This window comes from Macaca thibetana, chromosome 7 (genome assembly GCF_024542745.1).
Source record: "Macaca thibetana thibetana isolate TM-01 chromosome 7, ASM2454274v1, whole genome shotgun sequence".
Classification (NCBI taxonomy): domain Eukaryota; kingdom Metazoa; phylum Chordata; class Mammalia; order Primates; family Cercopithecidae; genus Macaca; species Macaca thibetana.
The window spans coordinates 90894898-90916645 of NC_065584.1; the positions used below are offsets into that span (position 1 = coordinate 90894898).

The following is a 21748-nucleotide window of genomic DNA, read 5'->3' on the forward strand; positions in this document are numbered from 1 at the left end:
GGGCTGTTCTTCAGTCAAGTTATAAGAAAAATATATAGCCATATGAAACTGATGTCAGAATACTTTAACAAAGAACTCATTTTTGTAAGTTTGTAAAATGTTATTTCTTTCTACTATTTAATTATTCAAGAAAAACAACCTCAGACCTATGTTAAGTAGCAAAAGTATTCCTGAAATGGGCAAAATAAAAATTTTTAAGATACCTTTTCCAAGATTTTTACTGACGTAATCATCAGGCTTGATCAATGATATCTAATATTTAAAATGCTAATGTTAACTCATTATAACACACTGAAAAATATCCCCTAACATTTTTCAAAATTACTTCTTTTAAAATATTCTACCATTAATATAATTCACTTCTTTTCCATTTTAAGTAGAAGGTGGAATTCAGGTAAGGTTTCACACATGAAAACTTTTGAGGACTACACATCTTACTGAGATACTGTGAATGTTAACCTAGGCCAACGTAATTTTTTTTAACCAAAATAATCTACTCCTGAGCTTTGCAAATATGAACCCATTAATTTAAGGCAGTTAATTCCAAGTCTTTTAAAATGTCCACATTTTAAAAGATCCCCTAAAATTTGCTTTTTCTATTTGACCTTTCCCACGCTTCATGAGATACAGCTAGATATGTCCACGTCATCTTTCACTTCAAAATCTTTCCTCAGCTCATGTAACTCATGTCCCCCAATGCTCCCTTCATCTTATTAACTGTCTCAGTGACTACCAACTACCTACTTAATTTTTTCTTCAAATAGAGGTTAACTGATAAAAGAATATGGAAGAAGTGTGAAAGATGAAAAAATCTGAGATTATTTCAGCAGCGTCAGACAAAATGTAAGAGAAACTAAACTGCCAGTACACAATATTATGCATTTCAACTGAATTTTACAAATTTCCTTAACTGGTCTAAATTAAGCCCCGCCTCGGCCCCAAGAAAACCTCTATAATAACTGCCATTCAATCTCACAAGCACAGCTTGATTTTTAAAATACATTTCCATTGTATTTACTTCTTAACATAGAAAAGAAAAAATGACTTACTAGAAATGAAGTATCAGCAAAAAGTGCACTTAGATATGATCCTTGCAGAAAATTCTTGTTCCTTTTCGCAAAATGCAATTCCTTAAAAAAGAAAAAAATTTGAGTGCGTTATTGTTCTTGACTCCAAAACTGAATTAAATATACAATTATACAAAATTCTAGCACTCGACACCATTCTTAGCAGAAAGCTCCACAAATACTGTTAAATGAAAATTAAATTTTAAAAAGTCATTTGTTTTATTTGGAATAAAACAAAATGTCAGCCAACTATTTCCATTGTTACAAATCCTTTTTCTTCAGCAAGTATTACTCAAATGTTCAATAATATTCTTTGCATTGTGAGATTCAAAACTTGGTGTCCTAGGTCCCATTTTCCTATCCTCTGTATCATATGTTATACTTTATGTTTATCTGTACTGTGTGTATAGCCTATTGAACTAACTAGTTTCAATAAACAACTTGTTTTAAATAGTTTAAAATGTTCACCATATTGCTTTCATCAAGAAAATTGTGAAATAATTATGTGTTATCACCATAAAATATACCTGTATTTCAATACAATGTGTATATCTGTACTTTTCACTAGCTAGCTATCTTTTAAAGGGAACAATGAAATTAACACAAAATGACAAAAATGAACAGAATACTGATGGTTGTCCATAATTCGCATTAATAAAGGAACACTAGTGAACACTGCTCAATGGATTAGGTGCATAAAGAATAACCCAGCCCTGCTACATTCTTGCTTGAAGATAGAGCAAGACATTCAGGTAGAAAAAAGAAAGCTATCTCTCTCCTCACTCCCATTGGCCAGGATCAATTATAATGCTAACACAGTAATTTAGAAATGCATGATCAGGTGATTCAATCAATCCCCAAGTAAATCCATTTCATCAAATGAAAATAATTTCTCCACAGAAACGCCAATCTTCTGAATCTGATTCAGCAGTATTAATTATTATGACAGTGATTTTGCTTCTATTCGGAAACGGACACCTCCTTTGGGGGTGGGAGGGAACAACACAAACTGCCAAGCATTCTTTTTATATTAACAAATTAAGTATTAAAAGTCCAAACTTTAAAAGACATAAAAACACATAAACAAGGCTTTTTTTTTTTTTTTGCAAAGGTAAAAGGAACTTGCTTTAAAACGCCACTTCAGCTTTTAATCTAATTGTACTAAAATGCAGAAAAAAATTCCTCAAACTTAGATGCATTACCAATTTCTAAAATACAATAATTGAAAGTGAAGCCAAAATTTAGCTATTTGGCCTATAGCAAACAAGTGATTAAACACAAATTTGACAGTTACACATCACAGTACAAATTCTCACATCAAAATGTATTCCTCAATTATATAAATGTAGTTATTGATGATGTATTTTGTACTTAGTTTTCAAGTAGTTTCTAAAAGACTATATTGTTAAAAATCAAGTTTTTATAGTTCTTTTACAGTAATCTATAATGAAACACAGTCTTTCAAAAAAAAAAATAAAATGTTAGTGCTGAGTCAGTTATCACCAAATTTCATATATTGAACCTTCAAATCCCACTGCTTCCGTCCATCTAAAAGGGAGACAACCTGGACCTCTAATTGCTATCCCTATCTCCCTTTACTACCCGTTGACATACATTGTTAACCTGGACAACAAGCCATTGCCAAAACTGTTAAGCGCTTTAACTTTGTTTTTACCTCCACCTGGAAATAACTTTCCCCTTTGTCTCTTATATAGATCAAATGTCCAATTCAAAGACGCGTTCGGTGATGCCATCTTCAGTACACCTTAACTATCACCATCACTCCCAGGGAGTAAAATTATTGTAGTTAGTTGTACAAGTATGAGTCTCCCCTATTATACCATATGCTTTTTTAAAAGAAGGAACTTTGTACTTTGTTCTTTTTATATCCCCAATATCTAGTCAATATCTGGCCCAGGATTCAGTATAATACATTTGGAAAATATTTACTAAGCATCCAACATATTCCAGGCACTTTTCTAGGTGCTAGGAATCAATCCCTATCCCTATTCCTGACTTCACAGAGCTTACATTCTAGTGGGGAGACCTACAGTACAAGGTGAATAAGGAATATATAACATAGGTGGTAGGTTGGTGGAAAAGTCCTTAACGAGAAAAAAAAATTAAGCAGGGAAGGAAGTACTGTCAGAGGAAGGAGATTAAAACTATAGACAATGTACCCAGAGAAAGCCTAATGTAATAACAACAACTACAAGAGCAGCAGTAATACTTGAGTATTTATCATATGCTATTCAGCATACTAATTGCTTTACATGTCATTACCTGACGTAATGCCAACAACAACATTATTACCCCATTACTATTCTCAAGACGCAATGCAAATACTAAAGAAGCAACTTCCCAAGGTATTCAGCTAGTAAAGTGGTGAAGCCAGGATTAGAATACAGGAATGCTTTTAACTGCTATACATAACCACAGTTCAGTAAATGCTTTTGTTGAATAAAGAGGTGGAAAAAAAATGAATGCCTAATACAGCAAAGCAAACCTCAGTCTCAGAAGACCAGTACATTTGAGCAGGTTCAGATATACATTGTACATCAATACCTCTATATGATAGAGACCATGAACAGGTAGATACCTGCTGTGAAATATTTACAATTATTGATAATTTCATAATATCTTTTAAAATATATTTATTGTTTCTATATGACAATTACCAGAACTAAAAACTATACAACATCACACAAATCACATGGATAGAAATAATGTGATGTAATAAGAAATACATATTTGGTTTCTCCTGGAGTGGCAAGTGTCTCTTGTACGCCAGTGAAATGACTAGTGACTAGGGGGCCCTAAGTAGCTTCAAATACGTGTGCTGGTCATCAGAAAGACCCAGGCATGAATAGTGGGTTAATGTTTTCAGCCCCAACTCCCAACCTCTAGGGAGGGGAGAGAAGCCGAAGGTTGAGCTGATTACCAACGGTCAATGATGTATGTAATCAATCATGCCTAGGTAACAAACCCTTCAAAAAAAAAAAAAAAAAAAAAAAAAAAGGACAGGGTTTGGAGTGCTTCCAGATTGCTGAACACATGGAGGTTCCTGGATGGTAGCATGATCAGATAGAGGATGGAAGCTCTGTGCCCCTTTCTATACACCCTACCTTATGCATCTCTTCCAACTGGCCATTCATCTACATCCTTCATAATAAATGGGTAAACATAAATAAAGTGTTTCCCTGAGTTCTGTGAGCTGCTCTAGCAAATTAATCAAACCAGAAGAAGGGGTAGGGAGAACCCCTGATTTATAGCCAACTGATCAGAAGTACAGGTCACAACCAGGGACTTGCAATTGGCATCCAAAGTGGGCCAGTCTTGTCAGGCTGAGCCCTCAACCTGTAGGATCTGATAGTATCGGGTAGATAGTATTAGAATTGAACTGAATTATAGGAAATCCAGCTGTGTACACTGGAGAACTGCTTGGTAAGTGGGAAACCCTCAAACACGTTTTGGTGACTGGAGGCAAAGTATCCCGTGGCGAGTAGTGTATGAAAGAGTCCAAAAAAATCTAATTTGTTTTTTTCCTATCTCAAATAGGTGATTAAAAACAAAACGCCTTTTTTAATAGAAGGTACTCCTGAAAGAAACGAGACCTTTGAAGCATTATCAAGGACATTTGAATGTTGAATATCATGTTTTATACCATGGTACAACTTTCTCAGCTTCCAATTTTCCGTACTAGTAAGAATGGTTAAATGAAACGACTTCAACCAGTGTTCAAATTATTTGTACTACCTTACATTTGAAAACAATCAAAATTTCACTGGATGTTCTGTACTGAGCATAATGCAGTGTCAAAGAAAACAAAAGTTTCTATATGAAAACAGTTCCAAAGTCAATCCAAAATGAAACTCACAAAATTATGAATTTCATTTGTAATCAAAATTTAGGATTAGCTGCAAAGGGTATTTTTAATTCAAATGAGGGTGAACTCATAAGGGCACCCAATTCCTCATGCCTTAAGATTTTTGCTACCAGCCATGATGTAGCAACTGGTATCGGAATGCTCTCCCATTGAACTAAACTAGAAAACTGACAAAATATATAAAACTACAATTTTAAAACATCAGACAATGAGCAGCTCAGCACTGTGAGGCCTGGAAAAAGGGAAAGTATCCCTACAAATACTTGGATGCACAGTCAGGATGACAGTGCAGAAAAGGGAAGCCAAGAAGAATATGGAGGACTCACTGAGTACAAGAGACAGATAAAAATTTAGGAAGTCTGAGGTAGTGGGAATTTGTGGGACAGATTAGCAAAAGGATGGTACTCAGGAGAGAAAGTGCTCCTGAAATCTGCAGAGGGATTCTAGAGCAGCACTGCCCAAAAGAAACATAATATGAACCTAAAATGTAATTTTTTAATGTTCTAGTAACTACACTGTAAAGTAAAAAGAAGGTGCAATTAATTTTAATACAATGTATACCACCCAATAGAGTCATAATATTATCACTTCAGGATGTAACTGATATTTAAAAAATGAGATTTTCATATACGTTTTTCCAACCTACATCTCTAACATTCAGTGTGTTTGAAATGATTTGGATATTTGTCCCCACCCAAATCTCATGTTGAAATGTAATCCCTAATGTTGGAGGTGGGACTTGGTGGGAGGTGTTTGGGTCATGGGGGCAGGTCTCTCATGAATGACTTGGTGCCCTCCCCTTGGTAATGAGTTCTCACTCTGAGTTCACACAAGATCTGGTTGTTAGTACCTCCCCCACCCACTCTCTCTTGCTGCCCTCTCTTGCTGCTTCTCTTCCCACATGACAAGCTTGCTTCTCTTTCCCTTCCACCATGACTGTAACACTCCTGACACACTCATCTGGAAGCAGATGCCAGGAGTATGCTTCTTATAAGTCTGCAGAACTATGAGTCAAAATAAGCCTCTTTTCTTTATAAATTATCCAGTCTAAGGTATTCCCTTATAGCAATGCAAACGGACCAATACAGTGTGTTTTACACATACAGCACATGTAAATTCAGAATAACCATAATTCAAGCACTCAAGAGCCACATATGGCTAATGGCTACCACACGTAACAACACAGCTCTATAGTTTTTCATCGAATGTGTGCATGAATAAAGTGAAATTCACAAGGCCAGGCAAAGAACAATGATCAGGAAGCACTATAATAAAAAAAAAATTTCCAAAGATTACATAAGACTGCAGAATGTTCAAGTTTCACCCAGAGAAACCTGGGCAATCAGTAGAAAATGACGCAGCAGCACCGCCAAGTGCTAACCTAGTCCTATAATAGTAAAGGCTACACTAGATCTGCCAGAACAAAGTTTAAAAGTAAGCTCAAAAGGTTCATACATGTCTGCAAGAAATTTATCAGTCTGCCAAAACAAAATTGGAATCTCTTGACAGGAAATCAACAAAATCCAGACAACAGTGCAATGAATGTCCAGGAGTCAATCAAAACTTACTAAACATAAGAAAATGAAGAAATGTGTGACCCACACCACCTAGGGGGGAAATCTGATAAAAGAAAGAAGCCTAGAAGCAAGAGAGGACGTCTTTAAAGGCATAAACTTCAAAATATTATAAATCTATTGCTGAATTTTTTTAAAGGAACAAAAAAGAAAATGATTTTTAGAAGAATAAAATGCATTTTCTAAACATGAAAAATGCAGTATCTCAAAAAAGTAACCGGATGGAATTAACAATAGATTAAACTGCAGAAAATATCACAAAATTGAAGATATAAAAACAGCAAAAAGAGCAAAACAAAACAAAAACAGATCATCAAGAACCTGTGAGAATATCAAGGGCAATCTAAAAATAATGTCATTGGAATTGCTGAAGGAAGGAGAAACAAAAAATGCATGAAGAAACAGGGCCAAAAAATTTCCAAATTTGAGGAAAACTGAACACACATATTCAAGAAACTCAACATACATACAGCAGATTAAGCACAAAGAAACCACAACAAGGCACATAATAGAAATCCAGTCATATAGAGAAAATCTTACAAGAAACCAAAGAAGTGGAAAGACACATTACACACAGAGGAACAAAGATAAGAATTACCAGACTCCTTGTCAAAAGTAATGCAACAAGTTTAAAACAAAGGAATTACACCTGTAAAGTGCTAAAAAGAAGAAGAAGAAAAAAAAAAACTCTGTTAAGCTAAAATCTATATAAAGCAGAAATATTCTTCACCAACAAAGGGGAAATAAAGACATTTCAAACAAACAAAAGCTGAGACAATCTGTTACCAGGAGGCCTGCAATCCAAGAAACACTGAAGGAAGAGTTTTAACAAGTAGAAAAAGGGTAGCAGAACTGTACAACAGAGAGTGAGCCCTAATGTGAACTATGGACTTAGCTAATAATAATGTATCAGCCCTCAATTGTAACAAATGTACCACACCAATACAAGAGGTTAATCATAGGGAACCTGCAAAGGGTGGGGTTGGCGTGGCATATATGAACTCTGTACTTTCTGTTCAATTTTTCTGTAAACCTAAAACTGCTCTAAGATATAGTCTATTAAATTTTTTAAAAGAGCAGATAGAAACCTAGCTCTACACAAAGAAAGAGTAACAAATGGTAAGCATGTGACAAATTATGACATTTAAGCTTTAAGAAGATATTAAGCAAAAGTAGTAATAATGTACAGTAATAATATACGTTGAATAAAATCAATGACAATAGCAAAAAGAATGAAGGGAAGGAAATTGGAAGTACACTACAGTAAGGATCTTACATTATTTCTAAAGTGATGAAGGTGGATTGTGATAAGTTCAAGATTCATGTTGTAAAACCCTACAGCAACTACCAAATACATAAAATAAAACTAATAAACCAAGAAAGTAGATTAAATGGAATGCATATTTTTAAAATATGTAATCCAAAAAAGGTATAAAAAGAGGAAGAGAAAACACAAAATAGGTACGACAAGTAGAAAACAAAGATGGTAAGATAGCACACTTAAATCTAACTATAATAATAATTACAGTAAATATATATGGTCTACACACCTCAATTAAACAGTAGAGACTGTTATACTAGATTAAAAGTAGAGATTGTCAGATTAAGTAAAAAAAACAAGACCCAACTATATATATGTTTCCTATAAGATACTACTTTAAATTAACACAGATAAGAAACATAAAATAGAAAAGGATATATCTATAAACATTAATCCTACAAGCAGGAGTGCCTATATTAATATCAAAGAAGAGTACAGGAGAATTAATAAAGGGATGTTTCATAATGCTTACAATGTCAAATTATCAAAACTACCAAATAATTCTAAACATGTATGCAGTCAATAATTTCATGAGTTCCAAAACACATAAAGCAAACACTGACAGAAATAAAAGGAGAAATAGATAAACCTACAATTACAGCTGGAGATTCAAATACTCCCTTCACACTAACTGGTAAAATGAGTAGATGGAAAATCAGTGAAGATATGTAAGACCTGAACAACACTATAAACCACCTTGGTTTAAATGAATATTACAACCAACCACTACAAGAACAAACATGAAAATATACATGTGTCTTGGTACAATCAACAACAAAGAACATATGCTGGACCATAAAACAAGACACATGAATTTATAAGAACTGAAATGACATAGAAACTGTTTTCTGACCACAAAAGAATTAAAGATCAGTTACAAAAAGGACATTTTTTGGGGGGGACATTTTCCATTTTGGGACATTCTCCAAACATTTGGAAATTAAGATTTCTAAATAACTCACGGATCAAATAAATCATTTAAAATTTTAAAAATACGTCGAACTAAATGGTAAAAACATTATTAGATTATACAGGGTAAAACTAAAGATACGGTACTTGGAAATTTACAGCTTTTAAGTGCATATTTTAGAAAAAAAATCATGGTTTAACAGTGTTCCAAACTTCCATCCTAAGATGCTAGAAAAAAGGAGCACATTAAACTAAAAGTAGAGGTAAGGAAATAATAAAAGTAGAAACTGGTAAAAGAGATGTGGGACAAACTAGATAAAATCAATTATAGTAAAGTTGGTTATTTGAAAAGAATAGTTAGACTGGTCAAGAAAAAAGGCACAAATTACCAACATCAGAAATAAAAGAAAGGACATCACTACAAATGCTGCAAACATTAGAAGTATACTAACGGTGATTTTATGCCAATAAAACTGACAATTTAAGTAGACAAAATTTCTTAGAACATGCAGATTATCAAAACTGACACAAAAAGAAAAGTCTAAATAATTTCTGTATCGAATAAACTAAATTCATAATTTAAAAGTTTTCCACAAAGAAAACTCCAAGATGGTTTCACTAGTGAATTCTGCAAACAGCTAAAGATTTACTATCAGCTGTACACAATCTCTTTAGGAAACAGAAGGAGAGGACACACTTTCTAACATATTTAAGGAGGCCAGTATAAATAACTCTGATACCAAAATGAGTCAAGAGGACCACAAATAAAAGAAACTACATACCAGTGTCACTTGGGTACAGATGCAAACATTCTTAACAAAATATTAGCAGGTCAAATCCAGCAAAATATATAAAGAAAATATCAGTACAGATGGGGTTTGTCTCAGGAATACAGGGTTGGTTCAGTATTCAAAAATCAATGTAATTCGCTACATTAACATGCCAAAAAAAACCATGTGATTAATTTCAGTAGACATAGAGAAATAACAAAACACCCATTCAGGAAGAAATTTCAAAAAACAAAAAAAAGAAAACTCAGCAAACTGGCCAGGTGCAGTGGCTCAGAGCTATACCCCCAGCACTTCAGGAGGCTGAGGCAAGAAGACTGCCTGAAGTCAGGGTTCGAGACCAGCCTGAGCAATACCATGAGACATCATCTCTACAAAAAAATACAAAAATTAAGGACAGGCGCAGCGGCTCACGCCTGTAATCCTAGCACTTTGGGAAGTTGAGGCCGCCGGACTGCCTGAGCTCAGGAGCTCAAGACCAGCCTGGGCAACAGGGTGAAACCCCGACTCTACTAAAATATGAGAAAAAAAACTAGCTGGGCATGGTGGTGTGTGCCTGTAGTCCCAGCTACTCAGGAGGCTAAGGCAGGAGAATTGCTTGAACCTGGTAGGCAGATGGTGCAGTGAACTGAGATCATGCCACTGCACTCCAGCCGGGGCAACAGTGAGACTCCTCAGAAAAGAAAGGAAAGGAAGGAAAGGAAGGAAAGGAAGGAAAGGAAGGAAAGGAAGGAAAGGAAGGAAAGGAAGGAAAGGAAGGAAAGGAAGGAAAGGAAGGAAGGAAGGAAGGAAGGAAGGAAGGAAGGAAGGAAGGAAGGAAGGAAAGAAAATACAACAAAAAAAAATTAGCTGAGTGTGGTGGCACACGTCTGTGGTCCCAGATACTTGGGAAGCTGAGGCAGGAGGATTGCTTGAGCCCAGGCAGTTGAGACTGCAGTGAGCCATGATGGTGCCACTGTACAACAGCCTGCGCAACAGAGGAGACCCTATCTCAAAAAAAAAAAAAAAAAAAAAAATCCTCAGCAAACTAAAAAAGAATGGAACTTCCTCAACCTATAAAGGGCATCCACAGAAAAACTACAGCTAAGATCATACTTAATGGTAAAAGACTAATTTCCCCCTCTAAGACAAACAAAACAAAAATGTCCACTCTCACCATTTTTAATTGCTATTTTACTGAAGGTCCTAAGCAGCTTAACAATGTAAGAAAAAGAAAAGGCAACCAGATTGGGAAGGAAGAATTAAAACAGGTTCTATTCACACACATCATACCCAGTAAAAACCAAAAAAAAATCTACAATAAAGTAACTGGAACTAAGAAGTGGAGTTTGCAAGGGTATTGGATACAAGATCAACATTAAACGTTAACTGTATTTCTACATATTTGTAATGAAATTGCAAAATTAAGTTTTGTAAAAATATATTAGTTTCAAAAGCAGGAAATATTTAGAGACAAATTTAACATGTGCAAGACTAATATTCTGAATACTAGAAAACACTGCTGAGAGAAATTAGGGAAGGCCTACAAAAATAAAGATTATATACTATGTTCATGGAGCTGAAACTCAATACTGTTGTGATACTGATTCTCCCTAAATTGATCTATAGATTCAACACAATCTCAGTCAAAATCTCAAAAAGCATTTTTGTAAAAATTGACAAAAAAATTCAAAATTTATAAATTTATAAACAGCCAAAACAATTTTTAAAAGAAACAAAGGCAGCCATAAAAAAAGGATGAGTTCATGTCCTTCGCAGGGACATGGATGAAGCTGGAAACCATCATTTTCAGCAAACTAACACAAGAACAGAAAACCAGACACCACATGTTCTCACTCATAAGTGGGAGCTGAACAATGATAACACATGGACACAGAGAGGGGAACATCACACACCAGGGCCTGTCAGGGGGTGGGGGACTCGGGGAGGGATAGCATTAGGAGAAATACCTAATGCAGATGACGGGCTGATGGGTGCAGCAAACCACCATGGCACATGTATACCTATGTAACAAAAGACCACGTTCTGCACACGTGCCCCAGAACTTAAAGTATAATTAAAAAAAAAAAAAAAAGTTGAAGGATTTACACTACCTGATTTTAAGACTAAATACAGTGTGCTCTTGTAATAACAAAACATAAATCAATGGAACATAACAGAGAATCCAGAAATAAATCTACCCAAATATGGTCATTTGATCTTCAACAAAGATGTCAAGGCAATTCAAGGGGAAAAGAAAAACCTTATCAACAAATGATACTTGAACCTTGACATTACCTCAAAACAATCACAAAAATTAACTCAAAATGAACTGTAGACCTATAAATAAAAGCTAAACTATAAAACTTCTCAAAACTGTATAGTTTGGGATAAAAATCCCACTGCCCCATGTAAGGCAAACATTTATCAGACAGGACACCAAAAAAGCAGGTACCATAAGGAAGAAAACTGACAAACAGCACTTCAACAAAACTGAAGCCTTCTGCTCTTTGAAAGACACCATTAAGGGATAAAAAATATTCACAACATAATGGAGAAAATGAAAAAAAGACTTCTATGTAGAATATATAAAGATGCCTTACAGCTGAGTAATAAGAAGGCAAATAACCCTATTAAAAATGGGCAAAAGATGTGAACATTTAACTTAAAAAGATGTATGAAAAGACACTCAGTAGATTAAAAAGGTTTAGCATCATTAGTCATCAAATAAATGGAGCCTAAAATAAGGATATACAAGTATACATCCACTAAAATGGCTCAACTTAAAAAGGCTCAGAATGCAAAGTGGTGGTGAAGATATGGAGAAACCTGGAACTCTCATTTACTACTGATGGGACTGTAAAATCATGCAACTACTTTGGAAAACAGTTTCACAATTTCTTATGAAATAAAATATACATATACCATGTGACCCAGAAATCCTACTCTTTGGTATAATATTTACCCAAGAAAAACAAAAGCATATGTCCATACAAAGGCATGTATTCAAATCTTCATAGCAACTTTATTCATAATACTACCAAAAGTCCTTGAAAGGCAAACAGTGAAATTGTAGTTTAAACATAAAAGGAACACTAGTCAACAGAAAAATGGAACAAACTACTGATAGATACAAACACAGAAGAATCACAAAAACATCTTGCTGAGGGACAAAAGCCAGACACTAGAGAATACCTATTGTATGATTCCATTTAGGAAAAAACCTACAAATTTTTAAGACACCACTGAAGAACACAAAAAGATCCACAATTCATACATTATGAAAGCCACTCCTCAACACTGGAAAGCTATAATTTAAAAGATTTTTGTGATTTCATAAAGTTAACACCAAGAATAACCAGCATTACTGTTTGAGTCTGTTTCCTCATCTATAAATAGTATAATTTCTATACTTCATAAGTTGTGAGAATTAAGCATGTAATGTGCTTAGCACAGTGACTAGCATACATTAAAAACTCCTTAATTACCAAGTGTTTACTGTGGTACACAATGACTAATTTCTTAATGACATTCCTATTGAAAAGTCGTCACTACGTCCAAGACATCAGAAAGGCAAATATTACAGCAAAAGCCAAATTAGAAGTTTTGGAATATATTTAGAATGATTAAATAGCTGATACTAGAATTTAAAAAAAAATACTATTAAGGCCTTAAAAGAACAGATTTATTTCAAAACATATAAATAGATACTAATTCACAGGAAACAATATCTTTAAATCAGTAAAATTTTACAAAAGCAAGCATTTAAGGAAGAAAGTGATTATACACACACTCACGAAACAAGAGATTGTTCCAATTACAGGAAGTAAAAAAGAAAAATGACACAAACTTGAATAGGTATGAAAAAAAGCAAAGGAGGGTGTAGGGTAGACAGATAGGCAGAACACAATTTTGTATAACCTTAACCCTGAAAACAGGAAACCATTGGAATTTAACATAAAAAAAATATAGATACGAGAATGGTAAGATTAATCCTGTCAACTAGAATAATGCACAATTCCAGCCCCAGTACTAGGTAAGGTTAAAAAGATACGTTGTTATACAATCTCCACTAAAACACAAGTTATTACATTCTTAGCTAGTGGATGGAGGAGAAGGTAGCATTTGTGTGACAGTGTGGTAACACAGTAATGCCAAGAAATGCCCATTACCCCCCCATGCCCTTCTACCTCCATCTACATCCACCAAAGACCCAAAACATCTGTTCAAACAGCTTCTGTTCTTTTTTGAAAAAAATAAAAAAGAAAGTAGTTTTATTGAGATATAATTTACATACAATTCACCCATTTAAAGCCTACACTTGAATGTTTTTATATCCTCAGGTATGTGCAACCCTCATCACTATCTAATTCTATAACATTTTCATCACCCTTTAAAAGAACCCCAATACTAATTAGGACTCACTCCCAATTTCCTACGCCTACCCCAGCCCCATATGGCTCAGTCTCAGGCAGTGAGACACCTACTTTCTGTCTCTATAGATTTGCCTATTCCAGAAATTTCATATAAATGGAATTATACAATATGTGGTCTTTTGTAACTGGCTTCTTTCACTTAACATGTTTTCAAGATTCATCCATGTTATAGCACATATCTACACTTTATTCCTTTTAATTGTTAAATAATAGTCCCTTGTGTGGAAATACAACCTATTATGTATTCTTTCATCAACTGATGGTCATTTGGGTGGTTTCAACTTTTTACCTACTATGATTAATGCTGCTATGAGCATTTGTACACAAGTTTTCACATGAATCTATGTGTTCATTTCTAGCTTCTGTTCTTACACACACACACACACACACACACACACACAAACCTAAGAGTGTCTTCAGATTGGGGTATCTAACATCTTCTCCATAGTGATCCACATATTGGTTGACATTCCACAGTTTAGACATTTTAGATAAATTACTAATACAGTCTTTGCATAGTGACATTTCAGTCAGTAATGAACCACATAAATGACGGTGGTCACATAAGATTATAATGGAGCTGTGCTATATAGGTATACCATTTTTTATCTTTTATACCATATTTCTACTGTACGCTTTCCACGTTTAGATATGTTTAGATATGTTACAAACGCCTACAGTATTCAGTAGAGTAACACGCTGTAAAGCTTTGTAGACTAGGAGCAATAGGCTATACCAAATATAGCCTAGGTGTGGGGTAGACTGTACCATCTAAGTTTGTGTAAATACTGTGCACTCTATGATGTTCACAAAGTAACAAAATTGCCTAATGATGCATTTCTCAGAACATATCCCTGTCACTAAGTGACTCATGACTGTACCTATTATATTTTCCCAAATTATCACTACCACCTCAAATCTATAATCAGTAACCATATTGAAAGCTTTCACATTAAACTTAATATTAGCCTGTAATAAATACTAAGGCTAATATTTATTATTAATATATATTATCAGCAATTACAAATTCATTAGAATTTGTAATTCTTCAGGTGGAGAATGTGACTTCCCAAATGCTAAGGTTCTATTTGCCCTACTCTTCAGTATCATGGTACAGGCTAATACTCCCAGTATTCCTTCTCAGGCATATGGTGACTGGAATCCATCACTTTTACAGTCCTCAACCACCCAAACACCTGTAACAAGCAGCACACACAAACACAAAGTTTAAAATTGGAACACTTCAAAATGTAATCTTTTGTACTTCACATAATGATCAAATATGCATGACTTTGGTTAAACAATCTAGTAAAGTGTCGAAGTCTATCAAACAGGTTTCCATATTAATAAGGCTTTTAACCAGAATGTAGAAAAAGTTTGGATGCTCTACTCATGATATTCACCAACTTCCTACAGTTCTGAACCGAAAGAAGCTGCAGAGGACATTTTAGGAATGCAAACTCTAAAGCTCATAGAAATGAAATAGAATCCAGGAGTATAATCCCAACTACCAATCTAATCTATATTGAAATAGGATTATATCTATTTAAAACAAACAAAAAGCACCTGAACTAATGGAAAATAACAATTCCAAAAGGTCTTAAAGCTAACTTGACAGATGAACATCATAATAACTTGGGAGTTATCTCACAAGTAATGTGACACTCCTAAAGTATTAGTTTGAATCTTAAAAGAAAAATGAGTGGTTTCAGATTATCCTCATAACATCCCCTTTACTTACACTATGATATTACTTCTTCCATGGAAGAGAACTGGGCTGATTTATAGCTACTGCCCTAAGAATTGCACATTAACTACTAACTATTATATCTACAACATATCCCAGGCTAGTTGTGGCAATTATAAATTACTGTAATACTATACCTCTCTGCTATAAAAGTCATGGGAGTGCATCATGCATGTCAAAATTTTACCTACTGTATCTCACAGCAGAAAAAAAGTTGACAACTACTGATCTAGACCAGCAGAGCTATAGAGATGACTTTAAAGCCATTATTTCAAAACCTTAGCTCAGTCCAAATGCTAGATCAATAGCAACTTTGCAAAGTGTAAAATCCTGAGTCATTTGTAACAGCAATTTAAAAGATTCATTTACTTAGTATATTTTTACTGAGATGCTACATGAAGAGAATACAAGAAGAAATAAGACAAGCATAAAAGCCTTCAATGCAGTGTGTACACATCTATTACCTTAGTATAATAAGGTCAAATATGAAAAATAGAGTAAGGCAGAAAAAATACTATAGGATTTTAAAAGACAAAAACTACTACTGAGAAGGAATCCAGTTTTCAAGGGCAGCAGAGTCTGGCCTGGGAAAGGAAATCAAGAAGAAAGTAGGATACAAGCAAGAACAAGGAAAGGACAATCTTTACCCACATCTTCCACCTGAAAGCTGGAAGTCCCCCTTCAACTCCCTTCCAACAATCAAAGAATGAGCCTATCACTATGCTTTCTTAAAAAGTATCTTAAGCATTATTCTTTAAGGCAGCAAGCTTTATTAATAATTATTAATGTTAATAAGAAACGACATACACATTATCTTCATTATCTTATATGGGCATATTAAAGAAGGTTTTGGTCATTTCCATGCTTAAAAACTGTCAATGGCTTTTTTTCACCTGAAGAACAAAATTTAAACTGCTGAACATTCCAGCACCACTACAAACTAGTCTTAAGCTCTCTTTCCCACTTTGCCATCTCTACTTCTGAAAAACCCTCCAATCTAGCCAAACTGTCCAACAAGCAGCTCTCCTTCTTCTGTTTTGGCTCTTTTGCTCAAACTGTTCTACGTGGTGTATTTTTTCCACAACTCTGACAATAAAACTTGATATCCAGTTCAAATGTCAATCCTTCCATGAAGCATTCCCTGAACACCTCAAAACTCTTCCTTTCCTGAACTCCCTAATCCATTATTGTGTGTAAGATTTACACATCACTTAGTAATTAATGGGATTTTACCCTCCTTAAACCATTACTTCCTAGAAGCAAAGAGCTATATCTTATATATGTTTCTATTTTGGAATCAACAATATAGAAATAATCATTAAAACAGTGAGAAACAGATAAGGGACAGAGTCCAAAAGAAGAAGGGTCTGGGGGAACCAGAGCCCAGGCCACCATATGGTGACTATCCATATTTACCAGTTGAAAGGAAAAAAAGGGAGATCAATAAAAAGAAACAGTTTTAGCAAATGATCATTCAAATAAGGAAATGAAGGTATAATGAGTCTGAGAAGTCCTTACGACTTGTGGAAACTATGAAAAAAAAAATGAAAGCTCATAAATGAAGTCCCAATGACAGACAGATGGGCATAGAGACTGACTGACTGCCTTTAAACAACATTTGAAAGACATGTGGATAACTCCAAAACTGTGTCATTAATAGCAAAAGGTTTTAAATTATATTATGATAGAATTCTGATGTTAAAAGCCAATATACTCTTTAATTCTGGTTGATATTTTTACAAAAAGAAATGTATAATGACTAATGAAGTCTATTTCTCACTCCAACAGAAAATACTGAGACTACTTATTATCTTTAGGGAAAGAAATGTTCACAGGTAATAAATATTTTAAGCAACTAATTTATAGAGGAAAACCAAGCATAAAGAACTTCTACACATTTCCAACTTTATGTTAAATTTCTCATGTTAAAAAATAGATAAAAGGCATAAAAGATAGATAACTAACTAACTTAAGCTACCTAACAGATTTAGTACCATCTTATTAAACACAATAACAAGTGTAGAGTCAAGGAATAACATCGTACCTACCATTTATTGGAAGAAAGGAACAACTGTCAAAACCATAAAATAATACCAAGAAAACCAAAAGTAGAATAAATATATAAAGAGGTAATAAAGTTTAATTTTCAAAAAGTTAACTTCTACCAAACCAATTCACAAGTTTAGAAGTTACCTTTACAGAAAACATCTTATGTTAGATTGACATTGGAATAAAAAGTACCAAAGGAAGCCCTTGGCCAAATATAGGCCTATAACTCCTTCATATAATAAAACCAAGGCATTTCTGATTTATATTATAGACACAAACCTTTGAATAACCTTGCTTTTCAGAAAAAACAGTAAGACTTGCAATAACCCAGAACCAGCATTTGCATGTTATCAGAATGAAGTAAGGGCATTGAAATGCAGTTTATTTCTCCTCCTTCATGATACTTTCCGGAGACTCTAGCTCACCAGTGGAAGCTGACTGCCTATGTCTTTTCCTAACTAAAAGTTTTATTAGCACCGGCAGGACAAGTCAACGAGTTTTCCTCACTCCTCTCAAAGTATAGACTTTAGAAACTGAGGACAGTGATGCCAAGTATATCTATGCAACTCTAAAATACTATCCCTAAACCATGTGAAAAAATAAGAAAGGAAAAGGAAATTCTATACGAAACCACACAGCACAGCTTGAAGACAAAGAATGTTGACACTGCAAAACTGCGTGGGCTGGGGGTGGGGGGGCGGAGTCACCAAATCCCAGCAATTGATCCCTCGAACTGTCATTCACCCCAACTCTTTGACTGATCCCCCAAACTCTCATCCATCCAAAACCCCAAACCTTTGTGGCAGGAGGCTAGCAATGGGGCCTAAGGATCATCTGGAAAGACCATCAGAAAGATTAAACCCACCCTAAATCTGAAAATAGTGGAGAAGTGTCTAGAGAGATCAGAACAGAGACTACAGGGAACGAATTTCAAAATTTTGTTGATTTAAAGGGCCACATAAAGAGGCACGCTGAAACACACAGCTTCTGGCAGCTGGCACAAATAGGCAAAAAGGAGAGGAAACTGTCCTTCGGTAACTGTAAGGTAAAAGGAAAAAGAAAAGGGAATATTCAAGGTACTACAAGACCTTAAAAGACTCATAAAACTGCAAGTCCCACAACTCTTCTTCAACCATTGAAACAATAAAAACCACTGAAGTAACAAGACTATACTAAAAGAGAGAATCAATAAACTAGGAATACTATAAAACTCCCAATACTATAAAAATGAACAAGGCTAGGCACACTGGCTCATGCCTGTAATCCCAGCACTTTGGGAGGCTGAGACAGGTGGATCACTTGAGGCCGGGAGTCCGAGACCAGCCTGGCAAAACCCCGCCTCAACTGAAAATACAAAAAATTAGCCAGGCATGGTGGCGCGTGCCTGTAATCCTAGCTACCTGGGAGGCTGAAGCATGAGAATCGCTTGAAACTGGGAGGCAGAGGTTGCAGTGAGCTGAGATCATGCCACTGCATTCCAGCCTGGGCGACAGTGAGACTCTGTCTCAAAAAAAATAACAAAAGAAAAGTCCAGAAAATTAAGAAAGAGAATGTGGTAGGAACATATCCAGCAAGGAACCCTGCCCCACCCTCCACTGACCAAAAAAAAAAAAAACCTTAAAGCAGAAAAAAACTATAAGCCAATACTCCAAACAGAATTAAATATATTCAAACAAGCATTTGATCATATGAAAACCACCATGAATCAGAAATCTAAAAACCAAATGAACAAAATACAAAGAGAAACTTTAAAAGCTGGCTAAATTCAGACCAGAAATGGGAAAAAATACAAAATTAGTACAGAAATGAAGACGAAATTGCAAGGCACCCAAGAGAGAATTGATTTAAATGAAAATGAGCTACCACAGGTCATGTGTTATGAGCCCCATCTATCCACATTTGGTGTTAGGTTTCATCTGACAACTCTCCTTCCACCATTTCACAGTAACTCAAAAGCCACACCTCTTAGGACACCCACATAAGCAAACTTCATGCCTTTTTCATGGTAAACTAACACATTTATCATGTACTTATATATTCCTTAACAATTTAACATGTCTAAAACCATGCCACTGTTTTAATCAGGTTTAAGTTCCTATCCTTTCTTTTAATGTGTCAGCGACAAAGTTTTTGAATGCTCTTTCTCTAACTTCATTGATCACACAAACCCTGTGGCTTTCACTGCATGATTATGCATACATAGTGATTCTGAGGAACAAATATGCTGCGGTGTAGCAGAATTGACTGTGGATGTATGTAAATGTGTGGGTTCGTATACACACAGATTTCTTAGCTCTGTGTGTTGAGGAGGTCTAGAAAAAAAATGACTCCCCCATAGCAATGAGCAGTCCTAGTCCTCGTACCCAGATCTTGGTTTCTAACTGCTATCCCCCAAAACAAGGAGGCAGGGCTTTTTGGAAAAGATGATGATTACAGGGTTGGAGCTGGTAAAATGCAAGATGAGCCTGAAGTTTCTCAGAAACTTTTCAGTACCAGAAAGTGAAGAAGAGCTTTGAAACGGATAGGGGCGTGTTAAAAGGACAAGGAACCAACCTGACAGAGCTCTCAATGTCAAAGCAGAACAATCTGAGCAGTAACGTAAGTGACAGCATCAGATTACAACCTACAAAATAAAAACCTGAGTCTATACTGATATAAATGAGTGAATAAATAAATGAGGGAGAACGGACGCTTCTTCATTAAAGAATTTTAATTAATAAATGAGAAAGGAACAAGGAAACCACAAAATCACCATGAGGTTAATACCACAGTACTAAGTGTCACAGATAAGTTCCAGCAATGGATGACAAAGTGAATGGATGAAAGTTGGACGAAAAAACAGAAATCAGCATAATCTCAAAGTATCTCCCCAAAAATATTTATCAATTACACCATGACTTTACAGAGGAGAGATCAGCAGATACTACCTTAATTAGGCGAACAAGATTAACATCACTAATAATAAAACAGTGACATCGTGTAGCCCCTGATATAAACATACCTCCTGATATGAGGTACCAGGTGCATTGCCTGATAACAATACACTTCGGTGTATTGCCAAAAAGATATAATCCCACATTAATCATAACAAAGCATCAGAGAAACCCAAATTGAAAGACATTCTACAAAATAATGACCAGTACTCTTCAAAAGAGCATCAAGATCATAAACACAACAAGAAAAAAAATGAGTTAATATCACAGATTTCAGGAGACTAAAGAAACACAACAAATAAATGCAATGTGGAATTATGGACTGAAACTTAGAACAGATAAACATCATTAGAAGAAAAACTGATTAAATTCAAAAAAAGGTTTTCATAATGAAAAAGTAAATAGTATCATACCAGTATTGACTTTCCTGGTTTTGGTACTTACATTATGGTTATATAGCTGTCCAACATTACAGCGAGTTGGATAAAGAATAAAAGCAAACACTCTATACAATACTATTTTTGCAACTTTTCCTAAATCCAACATTATTCCACAATAAAAAACGTTTTAATGTTGTCTTTTATGGATGGGAACATTTAAAAAAAGGAAAACTCATGATTATTAGCTTCATTTATACAAAAACAAGTAAATTATACCAATTCCTATGGCAATTCAGAATAATTCATCAACGGCATAGTTTCTCATTGCTTTGTTCTAATGTTAATAATCAGTTCATTACATACTGAAAAGAATATTTATATTGATATTTGCTGAGACAAACTGCAGAAGGTATTGAAGAGTTCAGTACCATTCAATACAGTTTTCAAACATGCAAAACACTACATATTGTTCAGCAATATATATGCCATTTTAAAAACAAATCAATGAGAAAGGTAAATCCAAGTTTTAAGATAATGATTATCTCTGAAGAAGGAAAAAGGACAATGAGACAATGAGACTGAGAGATGTCCACTGCATTCTTTCTGCTAGTATTCATTACATTATTCACTAATTCTTTTTGTATGCTTGATATGTTTTATGATTTTTTAGCCACTACTG

At 34.8% G+C, this 21748-nt stretch overlaps 1 protein-coding gene across 10 annotated transcripts in view; it reads right to left on the minus strand.

Annotated features, from left to right (window-relative positions):
* Window positions 1–21748, minus strand: part of MEF2A (myocyte enhancer factor 2A) — a 160761-nt gene that overhangs the window by 126459 nt on the left and 12554 nt on the right. For all 10 annotated transcript variants that reach the window (XM_050798583.1, XM_050798584.1, XM_050798586.1 and 7 more), the window contains exon 2: window positions 1050–1130. The gene's annotated coding sequence lies outside the window, so the exon portion shown is untranslated. The remainder of the gene's footprint in view (window positions 1–1049; window positions 1131–21748) is intronic.